General features: G+C 41.2%; 1 protein-coding gene across 3 annotated transcripts in view; it reads right to left on the bottom strand.

The window, feature by feature from the left end:
* map3k14a (mitogen-activated protein kinase kinase kinase 14a) overlaps positions 1-11,552 on the bottom strand; it is a 23,723-nt gene extending 12,171 nt beyond the window's left edge. For 2 of the 3 annotated variants that reach the window (XR_011481684.1, XM_024011802.2), the window contains exon 1: positions 11,464-11,552. The gene's annotated coding sequence lies outside the window, so the exon portion shown is untranslated. Of the gene's footprint in view, positions 1-2,080; positions 2,297-11,463 lie in introns of those variants that run through there. The other variant, XM_070449167.1, reaches the window with a different exon arrangement.
* Between the last annotated feature and the right edge of the window lie 336 nt (positions 11,553-11,888).

Raw genomic sequence — 11,888 nt, forward strand, 5'->3', positions numbered from 1 at the left:
CTAGATTCTGGGGGAGTGAATGTAGACTGTAGAGGATACAACAAAGAAAGGAACAAATAGAGGAACTGCTGAAAAGATTCAGGATGGATACACACCTGTCTCTTATACACATCTAGATGTGTATAAGAGACAGGCCTAATATGGTTCTCAATCAGAGGCAGGTGTTTGTCATTGTCTCTGATTGGGAACCATATTAAGGTAGCCTGTTTGCACTGTTTGTTTGTGGGTGATTGTTCCTGTTTCAGTGTACCAGTGTTTTGCGTTCACGTTACGGGACTGTATCGTCTTCGTTCCTTTTTTGTCGGTTTGTTGTTTTGTTCGGTGTTTAAGTATTTTCCCATTAAATATGGATTATATTCACGCTGCATCTTGGTCCTCCTCTCTTTCACCCGAAGACAGTCGTTACACCGTCCTTGAACAGCTCAGTGTACAGCACTTAATTTGAAGCACATCTCCACAACAATCCACTTGCTGATCTAAGCGATCCTCACACCTGTCCATTAGCAGAGAGCGGAGCAGAGCTTGTGATTGCAGGGACATTGAGTGGGTAATCAAAAACCCCAGTATAGCTTATTCACTTCTGGAAAGAGCCTCCCTCATGTCAACTGAACTTTGAACCTGCTAAGAAACGAACAATGGCCGGCTTTGTGTGGCGGTGAAACAAGTCAATCTAGTAATTTTTTTATCTCTGCCTTGTATTGCGCCTCGTTCCAAAGCAAATATTTGTTGTACTTTTTAACTCTGCATTGTTGGGAATGTGCTCGTAAGTAAGCATTTCCCGGTAAAGACCACACCTGTTGTATTCGGTGCAGGTGACCAATAAAATTGTATTTTATTTGGAACATATCACTTTCTCAACATGGAGGAAGTGTATATGCTTGACACAGAAACTTGATCGCAACTCCTTCTCTGCTGAAACTTCATGTTTTGCGGTGAGCGAATGAGACAGGAAACTCGATCACGGCCTTGTTTTGACAGTTACAACTGTGTAGTTAACACCAGGAAGTAGTTGTGTTGTGAAGACTGCTACATGGCATGTTCAAGGAACAGGCCTGCCTCAGTTCCACAGAATAGAAGGAGTGTGTGTTGAAGGGCGCAATATTGGTCGAGCAGCACAAAACAATGTTGCACAACACCTGCCAAGATTTACACCTTAAGTTGACTCTCTGACAGCCTCTGTGCAAAATAAAATACACATGAAAACTGCTGGGATAAGATGCAATGAGCTAGACTGGTCAAACATGGCATAATTTATGTTTGTACAACAACAGTATATAGGTGTATGCTGTATTCCTGTATTTATTTTCAGTTAACAAGCATCAAGCATGGAGTATGTCTTTCAAATGAAAACCCCTCTGATCTGAGCATGTTTAATTCAGTAGAGAAATGCCAGAGAGGCTTTGGACCTAGGCCTGCTTAGTGAACACTGTAAGCTTAGAGCTGCAGAGCTAGGGTTGCTGCATGTTGCATCAGTGTGCCAGCACTTCACAGGAGTTTATCTTTACCCCTCACTTTTGATCTTCCCTTAGACAGGTGCCCTGTTCCCTTTATGACACGCCAAGCTCAGGTTGACTACCGGGGTAAATGCTAAGCAAATACTCAACTACGCTGCTGAACAATTAATAAAATCACCTCAGGACAATTTACATTGAACCCCCCCCCCCCCCTCCCTTTTGTATACTGCTACTACTTGCTGTTTGTTTGTTATCTATGCATAGTCACTTCACCCCCACCTACATGTACAGATTACCTCAACTAGCCTGTACCCCCGCACACTGACTCAGTACCGGTGCCCCCTGTATTTAGCCTCGTTATTGTTATTCTTACTCTCCACTTTCCTGTCTATCTCTCTGTCCCCTCCTTCACACACTTTGTCTAACCCAGACTCTGACCAGGCACACCAGCTTTCTCATTCACTGATCATCACTTCCTGCTAAAGCGAGAGCTTCGCACACGTACCCCTCCTCCAAAACACAGCACCACACCCCAACTGAAATTAAGTGGGGTGGAAGTAAGAACAGGCCCTTTGACAAAGAACTGGATGGAAAAATAGACACTGAGGAAGGAAACATAGACCTACCGACAGAGGCAGGTCCGAATTGCAGGTCTGCAGTCTCTTCTGGTTATCCGTTTTTCACTAAACTAAAGTCAAATATTCTGCTAGTATATACCCCTATCCTTACAAATGATAACTCACTCTCTGTAATATAGGTCTCGTTCAACTCTCTCTCTACTTCACTCTGTAATCTTGCTGTGTATCTCGGTTGCTTGGTGTCGCTTGATCCCACTGGCCCACTGCCAACCTGGGTAGGAGCTGTGATTGGTGGATGGTGATTTACGGGAAATCCATCTCACTTCCCCACATCCCCCCTCCCTCTTTTCCCTGCAGCAGCAGGGCTGGCTTGCTCTTTCTGCACTGTCTCTCGCTCATGCTCAGTATCTTTCTGTACCATTTTCACTCTCCCTAAATAATGGGGAAATTAGAGCACATTATTAAAAAGCTCACTCAACAGTGTCCAAATCTAACCGATCTAACTCTTCAAATGTTCATTTGGGACCCAAAACAACAAACCTTGAAGATCTAATTCCCCAAAGTAAGGGGCCACGTGTTAGTTATTTACTAGACTATGTTATACTCTTTGGCCACACTTTAAGCCTCTCATTGTGCTGCGTTGGGGCTGCAGAAAGGAGTCAGGGTTCAGGGTTATGCTCTTAAAACACACTCAGGGTCAAATACCAAGCAAACGATGATGCATGAATAAGCCACTTGATCCCATCAGGCCAGAGTAGTCGCATCAATCATGTCAACAGGAACACCATGGTTCTGTTCTACATATAACCAAAGTTATGTGCTCCCATAAATCAATGATGCTGCTATCAATCCCCTCTGTCTGTATAATCTATAATATATGATTTTTAGTTATGGTGTGTTGAACTCCCAACCTTTAGCCCCTGCTGTTTTCCCTTCAGAATGACCCATGAGGATTACATGTGAGAATTGTGAGGTTTTAACTTATAGCATGGATAAGGTCGGACTCCTTTTTGAGTTTGGGAAAATCTCAGTTCCTTTTTTGGTTTCCTCTTTTTTTGAGAGAGGAACTACAAATGACTCAGAACAGAGCCACTAAAGGGCAAGGAAACTCAGGGACCACATTTGGACATGTCAAACAACTCTTGTATCAAATGATAGGAGTGAGTGACAGCTCAAAGCAAGTAGCCTACAGTATATTCATTTATCATCACCCTTGACTCTTGCTTTATTTGACCTTGAGTAATATTAAATATTTTACTTATGATCGCTTCAACAGAGTGAATGTTATAAGTTTCTATCCTGGGATTAGCCTACATCCTCTGGCCTTGATGGATCACTCACAAGTAATGTGCCCTCTTAAAAACCTCTTGAAGAGGTTAAACTATGAGAACTACAGGCTAATGAGTGGTTGTAGAGCTGCACTCCACAGTCCAGAAAACCACTCTGACCATAGGGACCAGTCAATGTGATATATAAAGTAAGTCCTCCCCTAGCTGTACTCAGCATTTGGTAAACTGTGTGCAGATTCAGTTTGTTATTTCTCCATGTTGTGTTATTACAGCAATGTAACAATTTTGTTATAACAATGTAGGCCCCGGGCCTAACTGTCAATGTGACAATGTAATTGTGCTTAAGGGACCTGTCGACTCCCTATCGAAAACACATGCATGAAAAACATGAGCATGATACTTAGTGAGCAGAGTGGTGGGGGACAGTTGGAATCTTGGTGGAGGAGTGAGAGAATGTGGGGGGCAGAAAGGACAYGAACGGGAGGAGGGGTGGAAAGGGGATCCAAAAATGGCAGCTAGATTCTGGGGGAGTGAATGTAGACTGTAGAGGATACAACAAAGAAAGGAACAAATAGAGGAACTGCTGAAAAGATTCAGGATGGATACACACAGACACACAATGACCACTGACTCATATACGCCCACTCAGATTAGCAGAATACCAGAGGCTTGAGTAAGGACAGCCGAGGGCTCCATCTCGTGCAGGACCTGGATAATTTAACACACCAGTACGCCTACGCCATCCTTGGATACCTACCAGTACTTCTGGGCCCCCCAGTCCCTCACAGAGCACTGTTACGAGGCATTCATTCAGTGCCTAGCAAGCAACTCATGGGAATCAAAAATGAATGTCTCAATGAGTGAATGACGCAGGGTATCAGAGGGGGTGAAGGCCTCTGTGCATAGCAACACATTCTTCACCCGCCAGAAAGACAAAACCTATTTACTCTGGGGTTAAAAATGCATCATAGACATAGAGAAGGACATTGCTTCTCTTAGTCATTTCATCAGTTTCGCGTCTGGTCCCTGAGTGGAAGACTTTAGCCCAGTGGTGTAGTAGGGGCTATACGCTGTATACCCACTAGTCTTTTCAGTGGGCATTGAGTATACCTACTTTTTAATCGCCACTGATGCTGTTCTCTGTTTTGTTCTACGACCCCCACAAGTGTCACAGGACTCTTCTGAAGGTAACCAGGTATCAGTTAACTTCTTTGGGGTAGGGGGCAGTATTATCACGTCCGGATGAAAAGCGTGCCCATAGTAAACTGCCTGCTACTCAGGCCCAGAGGCTAGGATATGCATTTGTTAGTAGATTTGGATAGAAAACACTCTGAAGTTTCTAAAACTGTTTGAATGATGTCTGTGAGTATAACAGAACTCATATGGCAGGCGAAAACCAGAGAAAAATCCAACCAGGAAGTGGGAAATCTGAGGTTTGTAGTTTTTCAAGTGATTGCCTTTCCAATATACAGTGTAAATGGGGTCATATTGCACTTCCTAAGGCTTCCACTAGATGTCAATAGTCTTTAGAAAGTTGTTTCAGGCTTCTATTGTGAAAGAGGAGCGAATAAGAGCTGTTTGAATCAGTGGTCAGGCTGAAAGCCTTTAGTTTAGTCACGCGCGAGCTCCGTTCCCTTTCATTTCTAAAGACAAAGGAATTGTCCGGTTGGAATATTATTGAAGATTTATGATAAAAACATCCTAAAGATTGATTCTATACATCGTTTGACATGTTTCTACAAACTGTAATATAACTTTTTTGACTTTTCGTCTGGACTTAGTGCCTACGCCTTGTGCATTTTGGATTACTGGACTAAACGTGCGAACAAAAAGGAGGTATTTGGACATAAAGATTAACTTTATCGAACAAAACAAACATTTATTGTATAACATGGAGATCTAGGAGTGCCATCAGATGAAGATAATCAAAGGTAAGTGATTAATTTTAACGCTATTTCTGACTTTTGTGACACCTCTCCTTGGTTGGAAAATGGCTGTATGGTTTTCTGTGGCTAGGCGCTGACCTAACATAATCGCATGGTGTGCTTTTGCCGTAAAGCCTTTTTGAAATCAGACACTGTGGCTGGATTAACAAGAAGTTTATCTTTAAAATGGTGTATAATACTTGTATGTTTGAGGAATTTTTATTATGAGATTTCTGTTGTTTGAATTTGGCGCCCTGCACTTTCACTGGATGTTGGTCAGGTGGGACGCTACCGTCCCACTGGTGCCAGACAGGTAAAAAAAAGGAATGGGTTAAATATGTGTTAAAACATTTTTTTTTAAATTTATCTGAGCTTTCTTATATCTCATTGATATAAGACAGACACTTCAAAATCTTATTCCTTTGGATACATTTTTTGACTGTCTGTTTTGCCATTTATGAATGTGTCATTTAATGTGTTTCTATGGGCAAATTCTATATTTTATCAAATCATTTGTAAATATATGTATTTTTTATACCTACAGGGTCCTTCAATTCTAAATCAAATAGCTAAATGATCCATGGTATGACCATCTTAAAACAATTCCATATGTTAGGCAAGTATAACCCCCCCATACCGACTTTGTGCCATACCGTAATACCGGCACTAAAACACACAAGGGGCGCTATTTTCAATCAGAAGGTTATCAATGCTAACAAGTACATGTAAAATCCCATAGCAAATGCTAGCTAAATGCTAACATGCAAACCTTTTACACAAACTATTTGGAGTACAGACATCCCAGCTCATACAGTTATACAAGTAACTCAAAAATGCTACTCAAACAAATATTAGACAGCAAGCCTCTTGATCCAGGAGGGGATTCTCTTCTGTTACCAAGAGGAGCTTGATTGCAAAACGCTAACCACTTAAGCTTACTACAAGCTCTACGCAGACGTACGATTCGGAGTGTTGCAATGTAATTTTTCGTCACAAAAGGGGCGTATCTTTGTAATAGGCTCCGGCTTTTTACTTACTTTTTTACTACCTGAAAATGAAGACCCGCTGTATCATTCCATCCACAGTGGGGCAGTGTTGTCGCTTGGCTCCTTGATCTGATCTATAGGCTATATAGACTATTCATCAAAGCAGGGATGGGCATGAGTAATCGAGTACCCGAACGTCAAAGCTCGTTCTTTAACCAGCGATCACAGTTACATTTTGTCCCAATTGTTTTATTTATTTTGTCTTGAAGACAATGTTAATTTGCTTTGCCTCTAGTGTTCCATTTCTACATGTGCATTTGTGAAGCTGGTTGTACAAATGTGCATTTGTGACTACCTTATGAAGCTGGTTGAGAGAACGCCAAGTGTGTGCAAAGCTGTCATTAAGGCAAAGGGTGGCTACTTTGAAGAATCTCAAATATAAAATATATTTTGATTTGTTTAACCTTTTTTTTGGTTACTACATGATTGATTCCATATGTGTTATTTCATAGTTTTGATGTCTTCACTATTATTCTACAATGTAGAAAATAGTAAGAAATAAAGAAAAACCCTGGAATGAGTAGGTGAGTCTAAACTTTTGATTGGTACTATATTGGCAATTTAGCAATTAGGATTTGTTATCTGTAATGGTTATGATAAATTAGGCATGTTGACACAGGCCTATAGATAAATACTCACACATTTCTTTCCAGCACAGGCCTTGTGTTAAAAAAACTGAGTACCCAAAAATGTCAAATGCCCATCCCCACATTAAAGTAACCTATTTTGCATTGATAACCAAATATAATCTCAGCGACAGTTCAAACAGTAAACCAAACAACAAGAATCAACCCCAAAAGGTATTTAGTTTAAAAGTAATAACTACAGTAATAACTAGTTATTATTATGAAATGGTAGAACCTGCTGTAGCCAACTAGCTAGCCATGTGCTTTTTTTCTCCAGTGACCAAAACATGATGGCATGTTACAGTGTATATTCATATTCTTATTCAATTGGAAAGGAAAAACATTGTTATATTCCATTTAGTCTATAGCTTTACTAAAACTGTATCATTATGTAAACTTATGTGAATAAACATCAAAATAAATAAAATAAATCACAATTGGGACCTTTACAGCAACAACAAAAAAACTTTTCAAATGCAAAAGAGGAAAAGAGGGGCATGAGTCACTCACCAAGGCTACATGCTTGACTGATTCAAGCAGTCCTCTTGCATAGCCAGAGAGAAGTCATTACATGACAAGTCACAGTTCCCAGATATTTGAAGTTCATTTTTGATCAGCTCTGTGCTACATTGGTTTCTTGAGTCTGACCATTTAATGGTCATCAGACAGAAAATCCTCTCTACAAAGGCATTTGAGTCTGGCACACTGAGGACAAATGAGACAATCCTGAACATGTTGATCAAGTTGGCTTTCCCTAGGTTTTGGTAAACTGCCACCTGCTTCTCACTGGTGGATTTTGTGGTATCCTGTCTGGCTTTCTGTATTTCCTCCCAGCTAGCACAAAACTCTTCATAGAGTTGGTCCATACTGACTGTCTCTGTCATTTTGAGGGCAACCACCTGCTCCAGGTCAGTGAAGGAGAGCTCCTCATAGAGGCCGATCAGTTTCACCATTACATTTTCTGGTGAGAAATCAAACCACTTGTAATGTAATGACAGTGTCATAGAACTTCAAAGTCCTCTTGCTGCTTGGACATTTGTGTTGACAATTGTTTGTCCATCAGCTGCTTGGTCTGGTATCAGAGAAAAAAACTGTCCTGTGTCAGCTGAAGCGTCTTAAATTCGGAACTTTTGGACTTCCTCGTAAAACATCTGTGATGGAGAGCGTTGTTTCCTCCAGCTTTTGTACGAGTTGGTCAAAAACACACCCACTTTGTGGAAAAAGCACAGATAAATCTCAGCAGCTTCCGTTTTTTCTTCATACTAAAAAATACTCTTCAGTTCCACAGGACAGGTCTCGCCAAGGGACCTGAAGTATGATGTAAGAGCTGGCCAGCTTCGCTGGAGACGATGGACAGCTGGATGAAGAGAGAGCCATCGTGTGCAAACATGTCGCAGAATTTCACGCCACTCAGTGTCAACAAAGGCAAGAAAATGCACGAAGTTCCTCTCTTCGGGAAGCAGATACTGATAAGTGCCTGTAGATCTGTAAAACAATTGTCTCAATATCCACTGACAGCTGATCGCAGGTGTGCTTGCAGGCATTATGAGCTATGTGAGCTGGGCAATTAGCTTTCAGAATGCGATTGTTGGCACTGCTCAATAACTGGTAAACGGAGAGGTGTTTTCCCATTATGTCAGTTTCCGCAGTAGACGTCACGAAGAATGCACCAATATTGCTAGCACTTTTAGCTAGCGTGGCCTGCTGAGTTAGGGCATTCTCCCCTTCATGACCAATTGAGAATTCCCGACGCATAAAGTACAGAAAGCTTTTGTCGAGTTACCACTGACGGGCTTAACCCACGTCTTTTTTGCTTCACATTGTTTGTTGTAGCTGCACAGTCTTTTTTGCATGTTTATCCATATTTCCTTGATATGCCAAACCGACCAAACAATAACAGAAATTACTTTGCAGGAATTGGCGCATTTACACTGTACTGTGATTGGATAAATATACGGGACAAGGGAGGTCCCGTATGGGACAAACCAATTTAGCCCAATATAAGGGACATCCCGGCTAACACGGGACAGTTGGCAACCCTAACTACGACCTGGCCAAGATAAAGCAAAGCAGTGCGACAACAACAACAACACAGTGTTACAGACAAACAAATGTACAGTCAATAACACAATAGAAAAATCAATGTACAGTGTGTGCAAATGTAGAAGAGTAGGGAGGTAAGGCAATAAATAGGCCATAGAGGCTAAATAATTACAATTACAATTTAGCATTAACTCTGGAGTGATAGATGTGCAGATGCTGCCCCTGAACAAGACAGTTAACCCACTGTTCCTAGGCCGTCATTGTAAATAAGAATTTGTTCTTAACTGACTTGCCAAGTTAAATAAAGGTTAAAAAAAACTAGCAAGGAAAGCTGATTCTTCCTTGTTTTCACAAAATGAAAAGACAACATGAAAAAACTTTGCTATCGGCCACTTGTGAATGGGAATGAGCCCGGCATGGACATCATGTTACAAAAAGGTTTTCGCTACTCCTAAAATCCCACTCCACCCACGTGCACGCACGCACGAAGATCAATGGAGTGAAACTTGATAGATACCTAGCTACTATGTCAGCAATCCAAATGCCCAACTGCCGAGCATTTAACACATTTTAGACAGTTAACTTAGTAGTTATATCTAGCTGCAAACATTTAGTTGTGAATTCCATACTGTAACTATGCTATGGTGTATGCTGCACAACAGTGAGTGACTCAAAAGGCTTCGGTCTCTTGTTTTTGTGTGCTTGTAATAACAACATGTGACTGGGAACTACCAGTAAGCTTCATCATGTAAAATAATGTGAGAAGTGAAATGAAGAACCTGTGTGCTTGTACAGACAACTGGTAGAGGGTTGATAAGCCAATTGGTTTATCAAATTCAGCAGCTTGTCCAAAAATAGCCTACTAGACAATTAAACTGCGAGCATGAAAAACCCATGTTTTGAGGGAGCGTGCAATTCTGACTGCAGCACTGTCAATCAGGGCTGTTGCCAGAGAATTGAATGTTAATTTCTCTACCATAAGCTGCCTCCAACATCATTTTAGAGAATTTGGCAGTACTTCCAACCGGCCTCATAACCGCAGACCACGTGTATGGCATTGTGTGGGTGAGCAGTTTGCTGATGTCAACGTTGTGAACAGATTGGCAAATGGTGGCGGTGGGGTTATGCTATGGGCAGGCATAAGCTACGGACAATGAATACAATTGCATTTTATCTATGTCAATTTGACTGCACAGAGATACCGTGACGAGGTCCTGAGGCCCATTGTCGTGCCATTCACTCGCCGCCATCACCTTATGTTTCAGCGTGATAATGCACGGCCCAATGTCACAAGGATCTGTACACAATTCCTGGAAGCTGAAAATGTTCCAGTTCTTCCATGGCCTGCATACTCACCAGACATGTCACCCATTGAGCATGTGCGAGATGCTCTGAATGGATGTATACGACAGCATGTTCCAATTCCCGCCAATATCCAGCAACTTCGCACCGCCATTGAAGAGGAGTGGGACAACATTCCACAGCCCACAATCAGCAGCCTGATCAACTCTATGTGAAGGAGATGTGTCGTGCTGCATGAGGCAAATGGTGGTCACACCAGACACGGACTGGTTTTCTGTTCCAAACCCCTACTTGTGACCAACAGATGCATATCTCTATTCCCAGTCATGTGAAATCCATAGATTAGGGCCTAAGGAATTTATTTCGATTGACTATTTCCTTATATAAACTGTAACTCAGTAAAATCTTTGAAATTGTTGCATGTTGCGTTTATATTTTTGTTCAGTATACAATTCCGATGCTGTGTTTTAAAGTTGAAAAAAAGTCAACAATCATGACTTTCCAACCGGTTTTCGAAACATATGTTGATATGCCCCTTGTCTTTCATATCAGCGAGAAAGAATCCTTAAAATAAAAAAGATAAACTTACTGTAGAGTTTTGCACAGATCCACAAGCTGTGCAAGCCTCCAGTTTAGGAACTACACTTCCTCCCCAGTTACACTTACACACAGGTGTTCGGAGCACATTAGATAGCTATTTAGCACAAGCGATGTATATTGGAGATATATTTGGACGTGTGGTAACACTAACCCTATAAAGGTGTGTAGTAATTTAACCTTTTATGTTATTAAAATGATTTCTCTCTGATATGGAAGATACGTTTCCAAAAAACGTTCCGCAAGCGTCGGCGGGTCTTAACAAAACAACCGGGTCAGGAAATACTATCGTCAACAGGCGGTGTACTGTACTGTAATATCTGGCAATATCTACTGTAATAGCCTATGTGGTAACTTCGTGCATAACATCTACCTGGGTCATTTGTTATCTTAAATGTAACAACTAAGAAGTTCTTAAGTAATGAAAGTTTTGTCGTTTCATAAAAAATGTCATTATGCTATGGTCGAGAAAATGTTGACGCGACTTCACTTCACCTCCTTTTCCTCCGCCATTTCAAATGTACTTAAACCCATTTGCTAAGAAAGTTATTCATCTTGTGGGCATATTCAATTCTGATATCTTTATAGTTGATATTGACCTACCTTTGTTCAAGTCTAAAGGCGTCGGCTGTTTTCAGGATCTACACAGTTCGGTAAAAATGTCCAACGTTGAAAATTATGATTGCGTCACCGGAGGGGTGTGGATATGAAAATCGAAAGTACATGATCGTTTTCGAAGTTAGGATTGCATGGAGGAAGTGTGTGGTTCTTGTGTACAATTACTTTCGTAAACATCAAGGCTGCGTTTAAACAGGCAGTCAATTTCTGATCTTTTTTTCCCACTCGTTTCTATTTTCTCACAAATCACATCTTTTAAATCAGATTTCTTCAGTGGCGATCTGATTGAAAAAAACTGAATTGGGCTGCCTGTCTAAACGCAGTCTAAATGTTTTCACAATGTAGGCACAACTTTTCTCAACTAAGTTATATCGAACTTGGAAGCTATGGATAGTGAGGATCCGTAGCGA

Source organism: Salvelinus sp. IW2-2015, linkage group LG20 (genome assembly GCF_002910315.2).
Source record: "Salvelinus sp. IW2-2015 linkage group LG20, ASM291031v2, whole genome shotgun sequence".
Lineage (NCBI taxonomy): Eukaryota > Metazoa > Chordata > Actinopteri > Salmoniformes > Salmonidae > Salvelinus > Salvelinus sp. IW2-2015.